At 38.4% G+C, this 17605-nt stretch overlaps 1 pseudogene; it reads left to right on the top strand.

The window, feature by feature from the left end:
- Positions 1–5370: 5370 nt before the first annotated feature.
- On the top strand, positions 5371–8787 carry LOC146618549 (spastin pseudogene; annotated as a pseudogene).
- The last annotated feature ends 8818 nt before the right edge of the window (positions 8788–17605 follow it).

Here is a 17605-nt window from a genome sequence, read left to right as displayed (position 1 = left end):
AGAGGAAAGTAAATACAGCAGCTGTTAGAGAGAAAAAATGTATTTGCTTTTAAAGACCATTGTGAATGCATTTGTGCACGTCATGGATTGATCAAATCCTAACACATAATAATAATATAACACTATTCAACTACAAACACTACCGATAATATGACAAATAATATCTGTAGTATTCAAAGCAAAACAAAATGTAAAAAGAATTTATGATTGCAAAGGTAAAACATGGTTTACCACACTCTCAAAACTGAATAAGACATATATTCTGAGCAGAGTGGTTGAGCAGAAACCTATTGCAGCCTGAAGAATATTAAACTACAGGAAAGCTCCCTGCATTTTTCACTGGGTCTGGTAGAACAGGGAAAACATATCATCAAAAGCATCAAAGGAAAAAAAGAGAGACACTTGCACAAACGAGCTACAACTTAGATTATATTAAACAGCTTCAAAGAAACGTAAAGAAAAAAACAAGATACGATGGATTTTTTTTTCTAAAATAGAAATATCTATACTTTCATGTGTCTTCTGATGTTTCTGTGCATGTGTGAACTTATCTTCATATGTACTACCAAACCTCCTACTGTACTTAGCACAGATTAAAGCAAAGACTCGAGTTAATTCACCAAAGTGCTGGTGTGTGTATATTTAGTTTTCCTTTGACCTCAGCATATATGTATAACCCACTGATAAGGCAGACTTTAAAGTCGCCTGTGGCAGGACACAGTTTACACATCACTGGCTGTCCGTATTCACTTGGCTAGTCTCTCTGAGAGAGATGACTTGGCTGCTGTCAGAGGCCAAGCATCAGACACACACAGACAGGCTCACGCTGGAGCTTGTTGAAGCTTTCCTGAGAGAAATTCTGCCAAAAACATAACTAAAAATGCAGTCTTATGAAAGTAAGGCTTATTTGCCCAGACACCCATAAACCAATCAGCAAAAAGCCTTTCTTGTTAACAAAATCACTATTGCCAGTTTCTTAAATATGAATATTCACAAGTGAATTTTCTACATGGCTGCTGGTATCACAGCAACACATGGACCACTATTCTGAGTCCTGGGTTAATAATAATTGGAATCAATTTAATTTTAATCAATTTAAACACCTTTGTAACCAGTGAGCTAAAAACATGATGGAAAAGCAAAACTTCTAAGAGATCTGTGTCTGTACTATTATGTAGATATCTAAAAATTGGGGCATTGTGGGCTCCAGGAAGTTTCTCCTTCTCCCTCTCTCTCACACACACACGCACGCACATACATACAATACCTTAATGCAACTCCTATCTGTGGGGTCAATGGGAGTTGGTTTGGGACGGACCACTCTGATGTCGTCACTGCTGCACTCAAGAACAGACCATAGCTCTAGTACCAGGGCCCGAATAAAGCCTGAGACAGAACACGGAGAAATTTGTTGTACCAAACATTTATTTGAAATAGCAGCAACTAAAATTATTAACAGTGCTTTAATAAATAAACGACTGACTTTGTTATTGTGTCCAATCTTTTAAAGAAATCTGTCTTTGCATTGCTGGCACCGTTTTGATTGGAGGATTTGAATCTCAGGAAGGAAGGAATTTATAATGCCACTCCCTTTGATCCCATTTAATCTCTTCCCTGTTGCACTTTGGCCTGTCAGTAACTACATTTGAATTTTGCAGCTCAAGCTTGCACATAAAGGCTGGATAAAAACGTTAATGCAATCAAAATGTACGCAGCCCTCGCTGGAAAACTGGGGATACAGTACAGTACATAAATGATGAAGCAAAGACAAAACATTAGTGTCATGGAAGAAGAAATAGTCAGTGCATCACGGGAAGCTCCCAGCAATAAAACCTGCATTTGTATTGACACATAAACCTTAATTTGTGAGCAATTTTCAGTGTATTTCAGTTAAATTAATGAGACAAATATAACAAAAGGGATTTTATACTTAGAAGAAGAATATGAAATTGAAATATTAAACTAAGAAAACTATAAATACTGCAGTTCTAGAGTTACAGATATACAATTAAGCTTTGCATATCAGTGCTGTATAACCCAGGGAATGTACTTTTTTTTTTTTTATAATTGAATAGTAATGGAAATCATGAACTGTTTTTCAGAGGTCATAGATCAAATGAGCAGTAGAGTTTTTCTCACAGAATGGTTCTTTCACATAGAAAGCAGTGTGTGCTGCAGGTTTAGCAAATGGCCCATCATTTGTATCTCCAGTGTCTGTTGAAGTGTACAGTATCTGTGTGTGTGCATGACCGTCGGTGCTCTCTGCTCACTCGGGTTCAGAGGTACAGGGAGGAGGCTCAGCAGGAGTAGAGGCAGCTGCTTCATCACAAACATGCCAGGTGCAGGCGGTAAAGGCCCTTTCTGTTTCCTCTCAACCCTCCTGCCAAAGCCATAGAACTCTGCCGAGGTGAACCAGACAACACAATATAGACATTTTTCCCTGTTCCTACATGGAAACACAAGATCAAACGGGCATTTTTTTTTGGCATAAATATGTATATCATATCGGACTCAGTTTGTTCCTGTTATTGTTTTTGCACTGTACTTGTCATCCATTCCAGTGAAACGATGCAGAAGGTTGTAGGTTGTGCAATAGTGCCATCTAGAGGTGAAGTAACATCACACTGCCCGTGCTCTTGTCTCGTCACGGTGTTTGCGTGTTTCTCCCTCTCTGCACACTCATGGGAATGTGCTGTCAGGCAGGACTCAGCGTTATATTCACAATATGTGGAAAATATATTGATATTGAATGTTCAAATATGAGGATATGTATAATGTATAGGTTGACTTTGCTCTACCTACACTTCTGGCAGAGCAGCAGTTGCAATGCGAACACATAATTAAACGGTGTATTTATAGGAACAGATTTCTTGCCTATGGCAGACAAAGTGATTTTAAACGTGTAAAAGGTTTCATTCACAGATGATTTATTACTATCACACCCTGGAGACTTTATAAAGAGCACTGCTGCAAAAGCAGCCTAAACAAACTTGTACAGTAGGTCACGCTGGTTTAGTTTTTCATCAAAATGCTTTTTTTCTTTTACTATTATTTTTGAAAACGTTACAGCACTGGTGGACATTTCCTACCAAATAAGAACTAGACACTACTGTTATGTAGTGGTTAATTGGAAAACTGTTTTATCACGAATTTCTTATTTAGAAATAATTAAAATTTTATTTGATGTTTTTTTTTTTTTTGGATGGATACTGTTATTGCAGTGATGCTGTAATTAAACTGTCTTCACCCCAGTAGAATAATTGCATGACTCCATCACTGAAGTGGAGGGTTTGCTTTGGAGGGGAAACGCACAGTGTCTCTTTAGTAGCATGGTGGTTGGATCCCACATTTGTTTCTTATGTAACATTGTAAATAGCTGCTAAGACAGCATATCTATTGGACAAGCACATATTATACATACTTTGCACGTGCAGTATTTAATAGAAAGCAGTGTGTGCTGCAGGTTTAGCAAATGGCCCATCATTTGTAAGCTCTGTCTGGACTATATCACTTTTTGAGGTCATCCTTCTTTCTGTCAGTCTGCCTTTTTATCGATGGCACAAACATATGTCACATCATGGAACACATGAGTGCTCCACAGCCAGCGCTGCTCAACACAGCAGGGAACTGTTCTTGCGTGGGTAAAGTCATAGGAGAGAATAGGTTTCAGAACGCAGCGGTGCTGTTATAAGCGAAGGGCTGATAAGTAATCAGACTTCTTTTCCCATAACCAGTTGAGTCGCCCCTTCTAGCCAATAGAAAGAATGCAGGATTAAAATATTTGTTCACTAGCTTCATTTTTTGACCTCTTTTGACAAGAGTACGGTATTTCCTGGAGCCTTTTGCATATGGATAAACCTAGTATCAGTATACAACTGATATGTGAATCCATTTATCAAAAAAGAACGCCTCTTCTTACTCTTTCTTACCCAAACAAAAACGGTTTGACAAATACATTTCTCCCTAAGCTGCCTTAAGTCTCCTTTATACCGACAACACAAAAACAACAACAACAACTTATAATATAAGCCTTAAGCATCACAGCTGACAAGTGTTTGTTGTGTCCAAATAACTGCAATAGTACCTGAACTGTGCAGAGCCACAACTCCCGGAGCAGTTGCTGCCACCTGTGTCACCATCACCCCGTAGCCAAACTTCTCGCAGCTGCTCACCTACAGAAAACACACAGAAATCTCATACCCCTAGAAATATTTCAGCCTTTCACTATCACAGTTTTTGGTTATCAGGTAAAAAATGAATGAGAGTTTGGAAAAAGGATGGAAAAGGTTTAGGTCAAATGTAGTACTAATGTATCATAAAGGGAGATGTGTAAGTAAATCTGGGATTCTGGAAAGGCACAACATAATGTAGTTAAACATGCTGTGGAGAATTTAAATTGTAAATTGATATTGGAGTGTGCAGGCCCTTCATTAATTACAACACAATGCCACAACTAAAAATAGACAAAATATAATTACATTCCATAATTAAAGTGTAATGCCAAACTAGAGAAGCAATTACAATGGTGCGTAAACAATGGCAGTAAATTAAGCCCACGGGGGATCAGCTAAGGTTTGCAGCAAGCCTGAGTGTTTGTGTGTTTACAATTTGAATCTTAGACTCAGACCCTGTGACAAGGTCTGTGAAAACCACGTTTTTATGCCTGAAATACTACAGTACTACACTCCCACCAGATGAGCTCATGCAGCCTGTCACGAACCGGGACATACAACCATGACAAAACAGGAGATGCACACACAATTTATTGTGTTATTAATTTAGATCAACTGTGCTAATATAGTATACCAAAATGAAAACAATAACTCAAATTTCAGATATTTGAGGTTGTGCTGAAAATAATGGTGCCAAATAAGGCAAGAAAAACATATTTTAAAGGTGAAATATAGAGGTAAAATCAAAAATAGTCAAGAACGGCCAATTATACCCTGGACCACAGAGGGTTAAATTTGAAAACGGTTTAAAAAAAAACATCCCCATTCTAAAATGTCATGTGACAATCTGATTCATGAAGAGTGATGATGTCACAAGGACATGTGATGATGTCACAAGGACATGTGATGATGTCACAAGCACATGCCTTTGAGCCTTTGAAGTTTTTCTATAAATAGGGGTCAGGAGCAGCAAGTTTTAGTCAGTTTGTTCGCAGCCTTCAAACGTTCGACCAGAGCTATATTTGAAAGTATTTGTAAACCTCTGTAACATCACGCTCCAAAGCCCTGTGACGTTTCTGTGTTCTGTGACGTTGTCCCAAAGAAAGACCTTTAAATGCGATAAATAGCCTAAACGTTTTCGTTTATGACTAGTTTACCGTGTTATGACTGTGAACAGGGGGGAAGTCGCGCAAGAGAAATGTCGACCAAAACAATTGCAAGTAAGCCAAAGTCAGTTCCTAAAAGTCAACCCGCAGGTGTTTCCACCACCATCAGACCCTCCACTTCTGTAAGACCTCCATTAAGAATAACTGATGCAAAGAAAACCACTCGGGTGGGAAAAACTCAGAATGGAAGACCGGCAGCTGTGAAACAGCCCCCGAAGAGGGATATGAAAAAGAATGTGGACAGTAAACTGGTCAGCTTAATTACAAATGAAATTGTATACAGTGGAGCGACTGTGTCATTTGATGACATCGCAGGGCAGGATCTGGCAAAGCAAGCACTTCAAGAAATTGTCATCCTTCCTGCCTTAAGACCTGATCTCTTTACTGGTCTGAGAGCTCCTGCACGTGGCTTGCTTTTATTTGGCCCACCAGGAAATGGGAAGACCATGCTCGCCAAAGCAGTTGCTGCAGAGTCTAATGCAACATTCTTCAACATCAGTGCTGCTAGTTTGACCTCCAAATATGTGGGAGAAGGCGAGAAGCTCGTACGAGCACTCTTTGCAGTTGCAAGAGAGAGACAGCCCTCAGTAATCTTCATCGATGAAGTGGACGGCTTGCTCTGTCAAAGGAGGGAGGGGGAGCACGACGCCTCTCGCCGTTTAAAAACTGAGTTCCTCATTGAGTTTGACGGGTTGCAGTCAGGAAAGGATGACAGAGTACTTGTAATGGGAGCAACGAACAGGCCCCAGGAGCTCGATGAAGCAATATTAAGGCGCTTTGCAAAAAGAGTATATGTGACCTTACCCGATGAGAAGACAAGATTTACGCTGCTGAAAAATCTTTTGGGAACGCACGGGAGTCCACTGAGCCAAGACGAACTGTCCTGTCTTGCAAAAGTGACTGAAGGATATTCAGGGAGCGATTTGACAGCATTAGCCAAAGATGCTGCACTTGGCCCAATAAGAGAGTTGGCACCAGAACAAGTCCGTGTTATAGCTGCTGCTGAGGTGCGCAACATTAAGATGAAAGACTTTGAGGATTCTCTGAAGCAAATCAAACCAACTGTTAGTCCAGCAACTCTTAACATGTACACCAAATAGAACAAAGATTTTGGTGGTCCTTCTTCAATAAATCCAAATCCAGTCAGGCTGGATGAAACAGAGTGCAAAAATAAAGAGCTTCTTCAAGAGAAAGAGCAACAGGAAAAAGAAAAAAAACGTATTCTCCAGGACTTGGAGAGAAGAAATCTACAACTGAACAAATTAATACAATGAAGGACAGAACACCTGAACTGGAAGGAGAAGTATTGGAAAAACGACGTTCAAAGATGCAGCGTAGGATCAATGAAATGGCGAAAAAACACTCAGAGGTCATTAATGAGATGTTGTTGAACTCAGACAACTTGAAGTGTGAAAACGCTGAAATGCTTGCACAAAAGCAGCAACAAGAGAAAATAAATGAAGACCTGCAGCGTAAGCTTCAAGAAATCACAAGAAGAAATGAGCAGTTAGAAAAGATGCACAAGGAAAAACAACAGCAAAATACAGACAAGTGCAATCTATTAAAAGAAATGGAGCAAAGATGCCAGAAACTTGAGAAGGAAGTTGAAGAAACAACCGATCAGTTGAGAACCCTCATCCTAGAGAAAAAAGTGGTCGTGGAAAAGCTCATGGAAAAGAAGAAAAAACGTTTCCGCTTCTTCTGGAGGAGGGACACTCCTGCTTTTTCTACTCTTTCTATTTTTTCTACTGCTGACGTCACCTCGTCTCCCTCCACCTCTGTTCCATCTTAATTTTCACCTCTCCTCTCCCCTTCTCTCCTAACACTTCTTCCCTCTCTCCTTCATCTTTTTTCACCCCAACCAGTCCCGGCAGTTGACTGCCCCTCGTGAGCCTGGTTCTGCCGGAAGTTTCTGCCCGTTTAAAGGCAGTTTTTCTTCCCCACTGTCGCCTAGTGCTTGCTCAGAGGGGATTGTTGGGGTTTTCTCTTTTCTTTTTTTTCCCCTTCTTATTACCATTTTCCTTTATTTACCGATTTGTTTTGTTTACTTTTCTTTTACGTTGTTTCTTTATTTACTTGTTTAACTTTTTTTCAACTTATGTAATAAACTAATAAACCAATTGAATTTATCCTCTGCGTATTTTACATCTAATCTTTAAAGAATATTTCCAAAACATTTTCAAACATCACGATCTGTCTTTTGTTTGCTTGTTAAAACCCCGTAAATGGTGAAGTAAAAACCCTGTGATATGGTTTAAAACATCAAAATAGACTAAACAACTAGTCTAAAACTAAGAGACACAGGATAAAGTTGGTGTGAAGGTTTCAGTCTGTGAATGAATCTAAGCACCATCACCTTAACTTTAAATTCATCTCTGTTACCCTCTTTGTGACTGAACTCTGACCGTGAGCACCACAGCCACTGCGCACCAGTCACACGCACTTTAAATCCATCACAGTAAACCAGTTAGTTTACCTCAGTTTGTTTTGCAGCACATTTCACAACATGCAAAAGCATAATGTGCCATGTACAGACTCAAAATCTGATTTAAAAACATGAGGACTGACCTGTAAGCTTTACATTTACAGTTTATCACATACCACTGAGCAGTTCTTACCTGTAATTCTAAGCCCTCTTCTTCCTTTTCTGGTTTAAAACATCAAATTAGACTAAACAACTAGTCTAAAACCAAGAGACACTTAAATATTAAGTTAAACCTCTGGGGTTGCCGGACGCGCCGGCGCGTCAAAATCACATGACCAATTTAAGACGACACAGCTACAAGATGCAGCGATTCAGAGGCTGTATCCCAATTCAGGGTCTGCAGCCTTAAAGGCCGCATTTTAAGGCCGATTACGTCACCATGCCAGTCTCCTATTGCCAGAGGCTGAAGTGTGTGTGCAGTCACCAGGTGATAATCTGATATCGTCTACTTCCCCACTGATGTTAAGTAATATGAAAAAAATAATGAATCCCACCTTAGGCCGAATGTGTGACTCTCTTCGTAGTGGAAGAGAGAATGAATCTTCCCATCCGAATTCACGGCAATCAGTCTGTCAATCAAATCCTGTGGAGTAAAATGAGAGGCTTTGAACAAGAATGCACCGGATAGGGTGCAAAACGAAAACTGTGTGGAAATTTACAATGGGTAAGGTGGAGAACGTATATCAGTCTCAGTGTGAGAGGGTTTATTTGAATGCGTTTGAAGTAAAACAAATGGGTGGGTGGTGTTTGGAGGCCAAATAAAAAGTGCAAACATGCCCTCAGATGGATGACAAAAAAAAACTGCAGTGTGTGGAAAAGAAGAAGAAGAAAAACACTTACAGGTATGGAGGTTGGCATCTCCCTCAGGGTGTATTCGCTTTTGTTGGCCAAAGACTGTCGGCCCAGCAGTTGCCACACCGACTGGGAAGAGGAGAGGAGGTTGACCAAGTACAGGAAGGACTGAAGAGGAAAGTAAATACAGCAGCTGTTAGAGAGAAAAAATGTATTTGCTTTTAAAGACCATTGTGAATGCATTTGTGCACGTCATGGATTGATCAAATCCTAACACATAATAATAATATAACACTATTCAACTACAAACACTACCGATAATATGACAAATAATATCTGTAGTATTCAAAGCAAAACAAAATGTAAAAAGAATTTATGATTGCAAAGATAAAACATGGTTTACCACACTCTCAAAACTGAATAAGACATATATTCTGAGCAGAGTGGTTGAGCAGAAACCTATTGCAGCCTGAAGAATATTAAACTACAGGAAAGCTCCCTGCATTTTTCACTGGGTCTGGTAGAACAGGGAAAACATATCATCAAAAGCATCAAAGGAAAAAAAGAGAGACACTTGCACAAACGAGCTACAACTTAGATTATATTAAACAGCTTCAAAGAAACGTAAAGAAAAAAACAAGATACGATGGATTTTTTTTTCTAAAATAGAAATATCTATACTTTCATGTGTCTTCTGATGTTTCTGTGCATGTGTGAACTTATCTTCATATGTACTACCAAACCTCCTACTGTACTTAGCACAGATTAAAGCAAAGACTCGAGTTAATTCACCAAAGTGCTGGTGTGTGTATATTTAGTTTTCCTTTGACCTCAGCATATATGTATAACCCACTGATAAGGCAGACTTTAAAGTCGCCTGTGGCAGGACACAGTTTACACATCACTGGCTGTCCGTATTCACTTGGCTAGTCTCTCTGAGAGAGATGACTTGGCTGCTGTCAGAGGCCAAGCATCAGACACACACAGACAGGCTCACGCTGGAGCTTGTTGAAGCTTTCCTGAGAGAAATTCTGCCAAAAACATAACTAAAAATGCAGTCTTATGAAAGTAAGGCTTATTTGCCCAGACACCCATAAACCAATCAGCAAAAAGCCTTTCTTGTTAACAAAATCACTATTGCCAGTTTCTTAAATATGAATATTCACAAGTGAATTTTCTACATGGCTGCTGGTATCACAGCAACACATGGACCACTATTCTGAGTCCTGGGTTAATAATAATTGGAATCAATTTAATTTTAATCAATTTAAACACCTTTGTAACCAGTGAGCTAAAAACATGATGGAAAAGCAAAACTTCTAAGAGATCTGTGTCTGTACTATTATGTAGATATCTAAAAATTGGGGCATTGTGGGCTCCAGGAAGTTTCTCCTTCTCCCTCTCTCTCTCACACACACACGCACGCACATACATACAATACCTTAATGCAACTCCTATCTGTGGGGTCAATGGGAGTTGGTTTGGGACGGACCACTCTGATGTCGTCACTGCTGCACTCAAGAACAGACCATAGCTCTAGTACCAGGGCCCGAATAAAGCCTGAGACAGAACACGGAGAAATTTGTTGTACCAAACATTTATTTGAAATAGCAGCAACTAAAATTATTAACAGTGCTTTAATAAATAAACGACTGACTTTGTTATTGTGTCCAATCTTTTAAAGAAATCTGTCTTTGCATTGCTGGCACCGTTTTGATTGGAGGATTTGAATCTCAGGAAGGAAGGAATTTATAATGCCACTCCCTTTGATCCCATTTAATCTCTTCCCTGTTGCACTTTGGCCTGTCAGTAACTACATTTGAATTTTGCAGCTCAAGCTTGCACATAAAGGCTGGATAAAAACGTTAATGCAATCAAAATGTACGCAGCCCTCGCTGGAAAACTGGGGATACAGTACAGTACATAAATGATGAAGCAAAGACAAAACATTAGTGTCATGGAAGAAGAAATAGTCAGTGCATCACGGGAAGCTCCCAGCAATAAAACCTGCATTTGTATTGACACATAAACCTTAATTTGTGAGCAATTTTCAGTGTATTTCAGTTAAATTAATGAGACAAATATAACAAAAGGGATTTTATACTTAGAAGAAGAATATGAAATTGAAATATTAAACTAAGAAAACTATAAATACTGCAGTTCTAGAGTTACAGATATACAATTAAGCTTTGCATATCAGTGCTGTATAACCCAGGGAATGTACTTTTTTTTTTTTTATAATTGAATAGTAATGGAAATCATGAACTGTTTTTCAGAGGTCATAGATCAAATGAGCAGTAGAGTTTTTCTCACAGAATGGTTCTTTCACATAGAAAGCAGTGTGTGCTGCAGGTTTAGCAAATGGCCCATCATTTGTATCTCCAGTGTCTGTTGAAGTGTACAGTATCTGTGTGTGTGCATGACCGTCGGTGCTCTCTGCTCACTCGGGTTCAGAGGTACAGGGAGGAGGCTCAGCAGGAGTAGAGGCAGCTGCTTCATCACAAACATGCCAGGTGCAGGCGGTAAAGGCCCTTTCTGTTTCCTCTCAACCCTCCTGCCAAAGCCATAGAACTCTGCCGAGGTGAACCAGACAACACAATATAGACATTTTTCCCTGTTCCTACATGGAAACACAAGATCAAACGGGCATTTTTTTTTGGCATAAATATGTATATCATATCGGACTCAGTTTGTTCCTGTTATTGTTTTTGCACTGTACTTGTCATCCATTCCAGTGAAACGATGCAGAAGGTTGTAGGTTGTGCAATAGTGCCATCTAGAGGTGAAGTAACATCACACTGCCCGTGCTCTTGTCTCGTCACGGTGTTTGCGTGTTTCTCCCTCTCTGCACACTCAGCGTTATATTCACAATATGTGGAAAATATATTGATATTGAATGTTCAAATATGAGGATATGTATAATGTATAGGTTGACTTTGCTCTACCTACACTTCTGGCAGAGCAGCAGTTGCAATGCGAACACATAATTAAACGGTGTATTTATAGGAACAGATTTCTTGCCTATGGCAGACAAAGTGATTTTAAACGTGTAAAAGGTTTCATTCACAGATGATTTATTACTATCACACCCTGGAGACTTTATAAAGAGCACTGCTGCAAAAGCAGCCTAAACAAACTTGTACAGTAGGTCACGCTGGTTTAGTTTTTCATCAAAATGCTTTTTTTCTTTTACTATTATTTTTGAAAACGTTACAGCACTGGTGGACATTTCCTACCAAATAAGAACTAGACACTACTGTTATGTAGTGGTTAATTGGAAAACTGTTTTATCACGAATTTCTTATTTAGAAATAATTAAAATTTTATTTGATGTTTTTTTTTTTTTGGATGGATACTGTTATTGCAGTGATGCTGTAATTAAACTGTCTTCACCCCAGTAGAATAATTGCATGACTCCATCACTGAAGTGGAGGGTTTGCTTTGGAGGGGAAACGCACAGTGTCTCTTTAGTAGCATGGTGGTTGGATCCCACATTTGTTTCTTATGTAACATTGTAAATAGCTGCTAAGACAGCATATCTATTGGACAAGCACATATTATACATACTTTGCACGTGCAATATTTAAACATGTAGGCTAGAGAATGACTTTCAGTTGTATTATTTATTAGACGAATACTAATTATCACTGTAAATATGAAAATCTGTACAAAACATCAAAGCATTAAGAATACTTGCAATAAAAAGAAATTTTCTAAATGGTGCTGTTTGTCTTATTATGCAGTAGACTTGAGATCTCAGTAGTTATTAGTTCAAGATCAGGACACAGTGTTTAAGGGATTGTACATTTCAAAATATAATTTACTTTGAAGCGATCTGATCCTATGCCATGACATTTAAAACATTAACATAATGCTCACTTAAATTGAAAAAAAATCTCTCACTTTGTGATTTTTAAAAAAGCAAATAGAATGCATTTATCAAACACTTTTAGTTGATGTTTGTTATGGAGTAGTGGCAGAAATCTTTAGCCATTCCTCGTTGCCTCAGGAGCAATGATTTTATTGAACATGTGCAAACATAAATGGAAATATACGTAAAATAGAGTTTATAACAATATAACAAGCTTGAAAGTCAATATTTGGCATTGTAACTGTTATTCTTCAGTTCTAGTTTTCTTGTCATTTCCACAGGAACAGTTTTCCAGGCTTCTTGAAGGATATTCAGAGCACGTCTTTGGGTGTTGTCCGCCTTTTGTTCCGTTCTCGTGTCACAATGATCCCACACTGCTTCAGTAATATTGAGGTCTGGGCTCTGGGGAGGCCAAGCCATGACTGATGCTGTTCTATTGTATGTTTTTCTATCCAGGTATGCTTTTACTGTACTGACAGTATTTTGGGGATCATTGCTATCCTGAAAAATGATGCATTTGCCAATCACATGCTTTCCCAATGGCATTACATTGTGGATTAAAATCCATTGTTACTTTTCTATATTCAAGATTCCATCAATCAAGAGTTTCCCATCCTTAAGAATAGCTTCTTCTTCTTCTAACAATTTCTGACAAGGGTTCAGCAAACGGTAGATGAATCAGCTGAAGGGCTAGATGCACCTTTCAGGTCCTGTGTTGGGTCTTAACTCGATTTTCCCCTCTTATTTCTTAAGGACATGACTTTCAGATATTGTTAATTTGCTGTAGAGGGTGTGTGTGGTTGAAAGGCAAGGCCTGAAGAGGAAATGAGGGTTAGGTGAGAGGAATGGTGGAAACATTGGGGTAAAACTTGGATTCACTTATTATTAATTATTAAACACTTATTATTAATGGAGCAGTAACACTGAGAAAAAAATCATCAAACTTTTACTCCTACTGACAAAATTAATCAAAAGCATTTTTAATTATGAACATTAAAAGTACTATTGAATGGGAAAAATCACATCTATCTGGATTTCTTTGCTTGTTGATTTCCAAACTAATATAAGTATTTTTCTGTACCTTTGCACTGATTTAACTGCTTTAACTGAATTTATCCTGCCAATGCTTTTTTGCATGTGCCCTTTGCTGCTAGAAATCAGATCATCTTTTTCATATAAATCTATGTACAAAAAAATACATAGATAGCTTTTAAAGCTGGAATCGGTCTTTGACTTTGCCTTTATTCTTCATTGCTGTATTACCTTTCCTCCTTCTGACCTTACTCTTTATGGCCACTTTTAGCATAAATATAGCATCTGGTTTAGCAAACCTTATAAAGGGAAAATCGATCTGAGGAATGGGAACAAAGCAAAAGTCATCATGAACGTGTCAGTTGAGGCTGTTAATCAGTGGGATACTGCAGGTCACCCTGCTTAAAAGCTGTCCCAATCCCTCTTTACGTGAAGCCTTTGCTTTTATTATATACTTCATATAACATATCATATTTATTTCTAACCACCATGACACCACAAGAGGGAAGCATTAGGCACTGAGATGGTGAAACTGCAACTGATAAAAATGCAGTTCATACATATAATGCAGCAAGCTAATCGATCTGTTGAAATTCACAAACACTTCTGCAGAGTAGATACATTCATTTCATTTTGTAGAATAAAAATATAATTTCCTGCCTTGTTTAGTATCACTATAATAGAAGGACACCGGCGCTAACAGTAAAAGTAAAAGTAAAAGCTATTGATACCAATTATTTTTATACTATATCCTCACTTCACAGTGAGAACCAAAATCTGTTTCTTCTTTCTTTTGTACTAAACATGTTCTCACACTCTGGAGCCATTTTGGTGCAAAGTCAGCAAATTTTATAATTTATAAATTTTTCAATTTTATATTTTATATTCCCCTTGCCATAAGAGCTGGGTAACACCCAAATTTCTCATCTGTGCAGTATTAAAGGTTTATCCTATTCTATTCTAAAACTTTAAAACTGTTTTTATTCTAGTATATAACTTTTATGATCACTGAAATTAAAGTTAATATAGATATAGCTTAAAAATAATTGGACAAATAAGTGCCTGGAGATGTTACCAAAATGGCTCCAGAGTGTGAGAACATGTTTAGTACAAAAGAAAGAAGAAACAGATTTTGATTCTCACTGTGAAGTGAGGATATAGTATAAAAATAATTGGTATCAATAGCTTTTACTCAACAATGAACACATAAGGTGAAGTAAACGTAAATCACAGTCTGATAAAAACCCTTTAATAAAGCACATTCAGTACATGTTCTGAAGCTATTACTCTGGCTCTGTTTGGGGTCATTGTCACGCTACAGAATGAACTTAAGCGATCTGATTATTTTGCATGATAAAAGATCTAATTGTAGTTCTAGTCTCTAGTTTTGACATGCTCTCTGCAAAAAAACCCCCAAAACAACAAAAACTAAAACAGCGGGATGCTTCACCATGCTTCGCTGCCAACATCTGTGCCTAAAGAGTTGTGCACAGTATTGTGTGTTGTATCATCTGTTACCCTTGCTGCAGTGGGTTTTATGAAATTGTCACATTTTCATACAGTGTTGCTGTTCTGTCAAGTAATTACATCTGTATCTCTGCTGCTTTTTTCCCGAGGCAGAGCAGAGAGCAGGCTGGGGTGACAGCTGCAGTGACACTACCCTCCAATCACAGAAAACATACAGCGCCACATGGTGCATATTAGAGCAAAATCATATTTGACAACTGTGAGTTCTCTGCTCTGACATTAAACCATAACCTCTTTCATTAAGTGCTCACAGGGAGCTGCAGGACACTGCTGGTCAGAACAATGCAAACTATGATACAATAATGTCAATGAATTACATTCATTTTCTAGATTTTTTGTCATCCTTTAAAAATAGCTCCATTTTTTTACATGCTAAAATCTACAAATTATACAAATTTCCATCCCCATAAATACAACCTTATCTAAGTAACGCAGTGAGTTTATTTGATCAGTTTGTCCTTGTTAGCATTTACTGCTGGCTTACATTTAGCAGGACTTTAACCAACATATGGTAATCCTATTTCACGCCAGAGAACGATGAGCAGTCTCTTCGTTAAGAGTCTGATCAGCATTCAGTGTTATGTTAGCATGCAGGCTCTGTCCCTCAGAGCCGCCTCACTCCTCTCTCCCCCTCTCTGCTAGAAACAGGCCCTTGTGCTCCCAGCAGTCTCCTCCTGTTTTATTTACATCTTAAGCATTTAAGCTGATGCTTCATCCAGAGCAGTTTAGCGAGAGTAAGCAGTAGGAGGTCAGTGTCTGATTCAAGGACACTATTTACAGGACATATGGTTGCTTCAGGATTGAACCCATAACTTGTCATTTATAGAACAGTCCCTTTAATGTTCGGCCACCTGGCTGCTTTATTTGTGGCTGGGTAATATTGTGTAGAAGCGCTTTTATAAAAAATGTGATGAAAGTACTCTTAAGTCGAGTTGGTGTAAGTTACAGCAGATGCCATGCAGCTGGAAGCTGAGGGTGAAATCTCTTTTGAAGTAGTCTATTTTGGGGGATGATTTTGAGGACTAATCTCACAGCATGCCGAAAATATTTTGACCACAACCATGAAAATGGATGGAGCAGTTAAAAGGAGAGCAGGCCAGCATGGTAGCTCATCTTTGCTGTCTCTACCTTATTTATAGTCCAGAAAAGCAAAATAAAGCATGAGTTTAGCAGCAAAAAATTACAAACAAGCTTGAAAATAAAATTAAACTGAAAAAAATAAGCATACTAATTAAAGTATGACAAATTTAAAGACTGCAGATGTATCCTAAAACACAGTAACAAAGCACAACCCAGGAAACCAGTTGTTTATTGGAAGACAATCTTGGGAGCAAAAATCCAGCTGATCACACTTATGCAATTTAATATATGACATCATATACATCTCAGTACGTTAATAATTTCAGCCTTTAAGGCCTCCTGCATTTCCACTATTGGTACTTTTGTGCATTCCTGATTCAATCCTCCTCTCTCGTTCATGTTCCAACCCTTTGTCCAAAAAAGTGCTTCCTATGTTTGACTAGGTTTTCAGTAGTTATGGCACACAGCAGTTAACCAAATAAATTAACTTAGCGCAAAGAAACTTTGTACCCAACTGCTTACAGTACTTCATGCTACGAGATATATTGCATCTGATGCTACAGAATGCTTGGTGGAAAAATAGCAATAAAAGTCAGAATCCATAAAACATAGAAGTGAGATTTAGCCCAGAGTCCTTGTTGGGGTGATTTGAAAAAAAAAGTACACCAAGTAATATTTTTAGCATATTTTTCTTCAAATTATAAATATTTACAAGGATTTGAATTTTCTGAAAAACATAAGAATCACTTTTCAGGCATTTTTGCTAAACTGTGTAAAATTTTCTCCTGTCACGAGTAGCCATTCCTTAATTTCTAAGTACCATAGACCAGCGGTCCCCAACCCCCGAGCCATGCACTGGTACCGGTCCGTGAGTCGTTTGGTACCGGGCCGCGAGTGTTGAGGTTCAGGTGTGCAATTTATGGTTTACCGGGGGTTTTTTTCTTCGTTTTATCGTTCATATTTATTGTTTTTATCGTTACCTCAGTTCCCCTGTGTCTTTTCCCGTGTGTTATGAACACATTTTAGTTATTTAGGGCCGGTCCGTGGCACAAAATGAATGAAATATTGCAGAAAGACTGATGGAAGATGGAAACTTTTTTTCCCCTTCACATAAGAAAGAACACGCTTTTGGTCGATTAAATGTCTACTAAAACTTAAACACTGTAAAGAAGTGGCACACAGGAATTATGGCAACATCACATTGAAAGTTTGTAAAATTCATATAGAGAAATGGTCCTCATGCTAAACTTTCACCACGTTGAATGTCCATGTTTTTAAAAAAAAACTAACAAAAACAAAAAAACATCAATTGTTTCCAAACCACCTCATCACTCGTCTCCTTAAAGCCATCTATTTTTGAGTCTTATTTCAAAAGCTAAGGAGCCCCCGCATCATTGATTGTCCACTGGCCAAGGTAACGTCAGGTGACAGCTCTTGGAAATAGCCTTTGTAATTGGTCCCAATGAAACTGGCCAGGCGA

Source organism: Diplotaxodon limnothrissa, linkage group LG14 (genome assembly GCF_057381915.1).
Source record: "Diplotaxodon limnothrissa isolate DT_005_m linkage group LG14, D_limnothrissa_male_GT1.1, whole genome shotgun sequence".
NCBI classification, from domain to species: domain Eukaryota; kingdom Metazoa; phylum Chordata; class Actinopteri; order Cichliformes; family Cichlidae; genus Diplotaxodon; species Diplotaxodon limnothrissa.
This window is presented reverse-complemented; position numbering and strand designations above follow the sequence as displayed.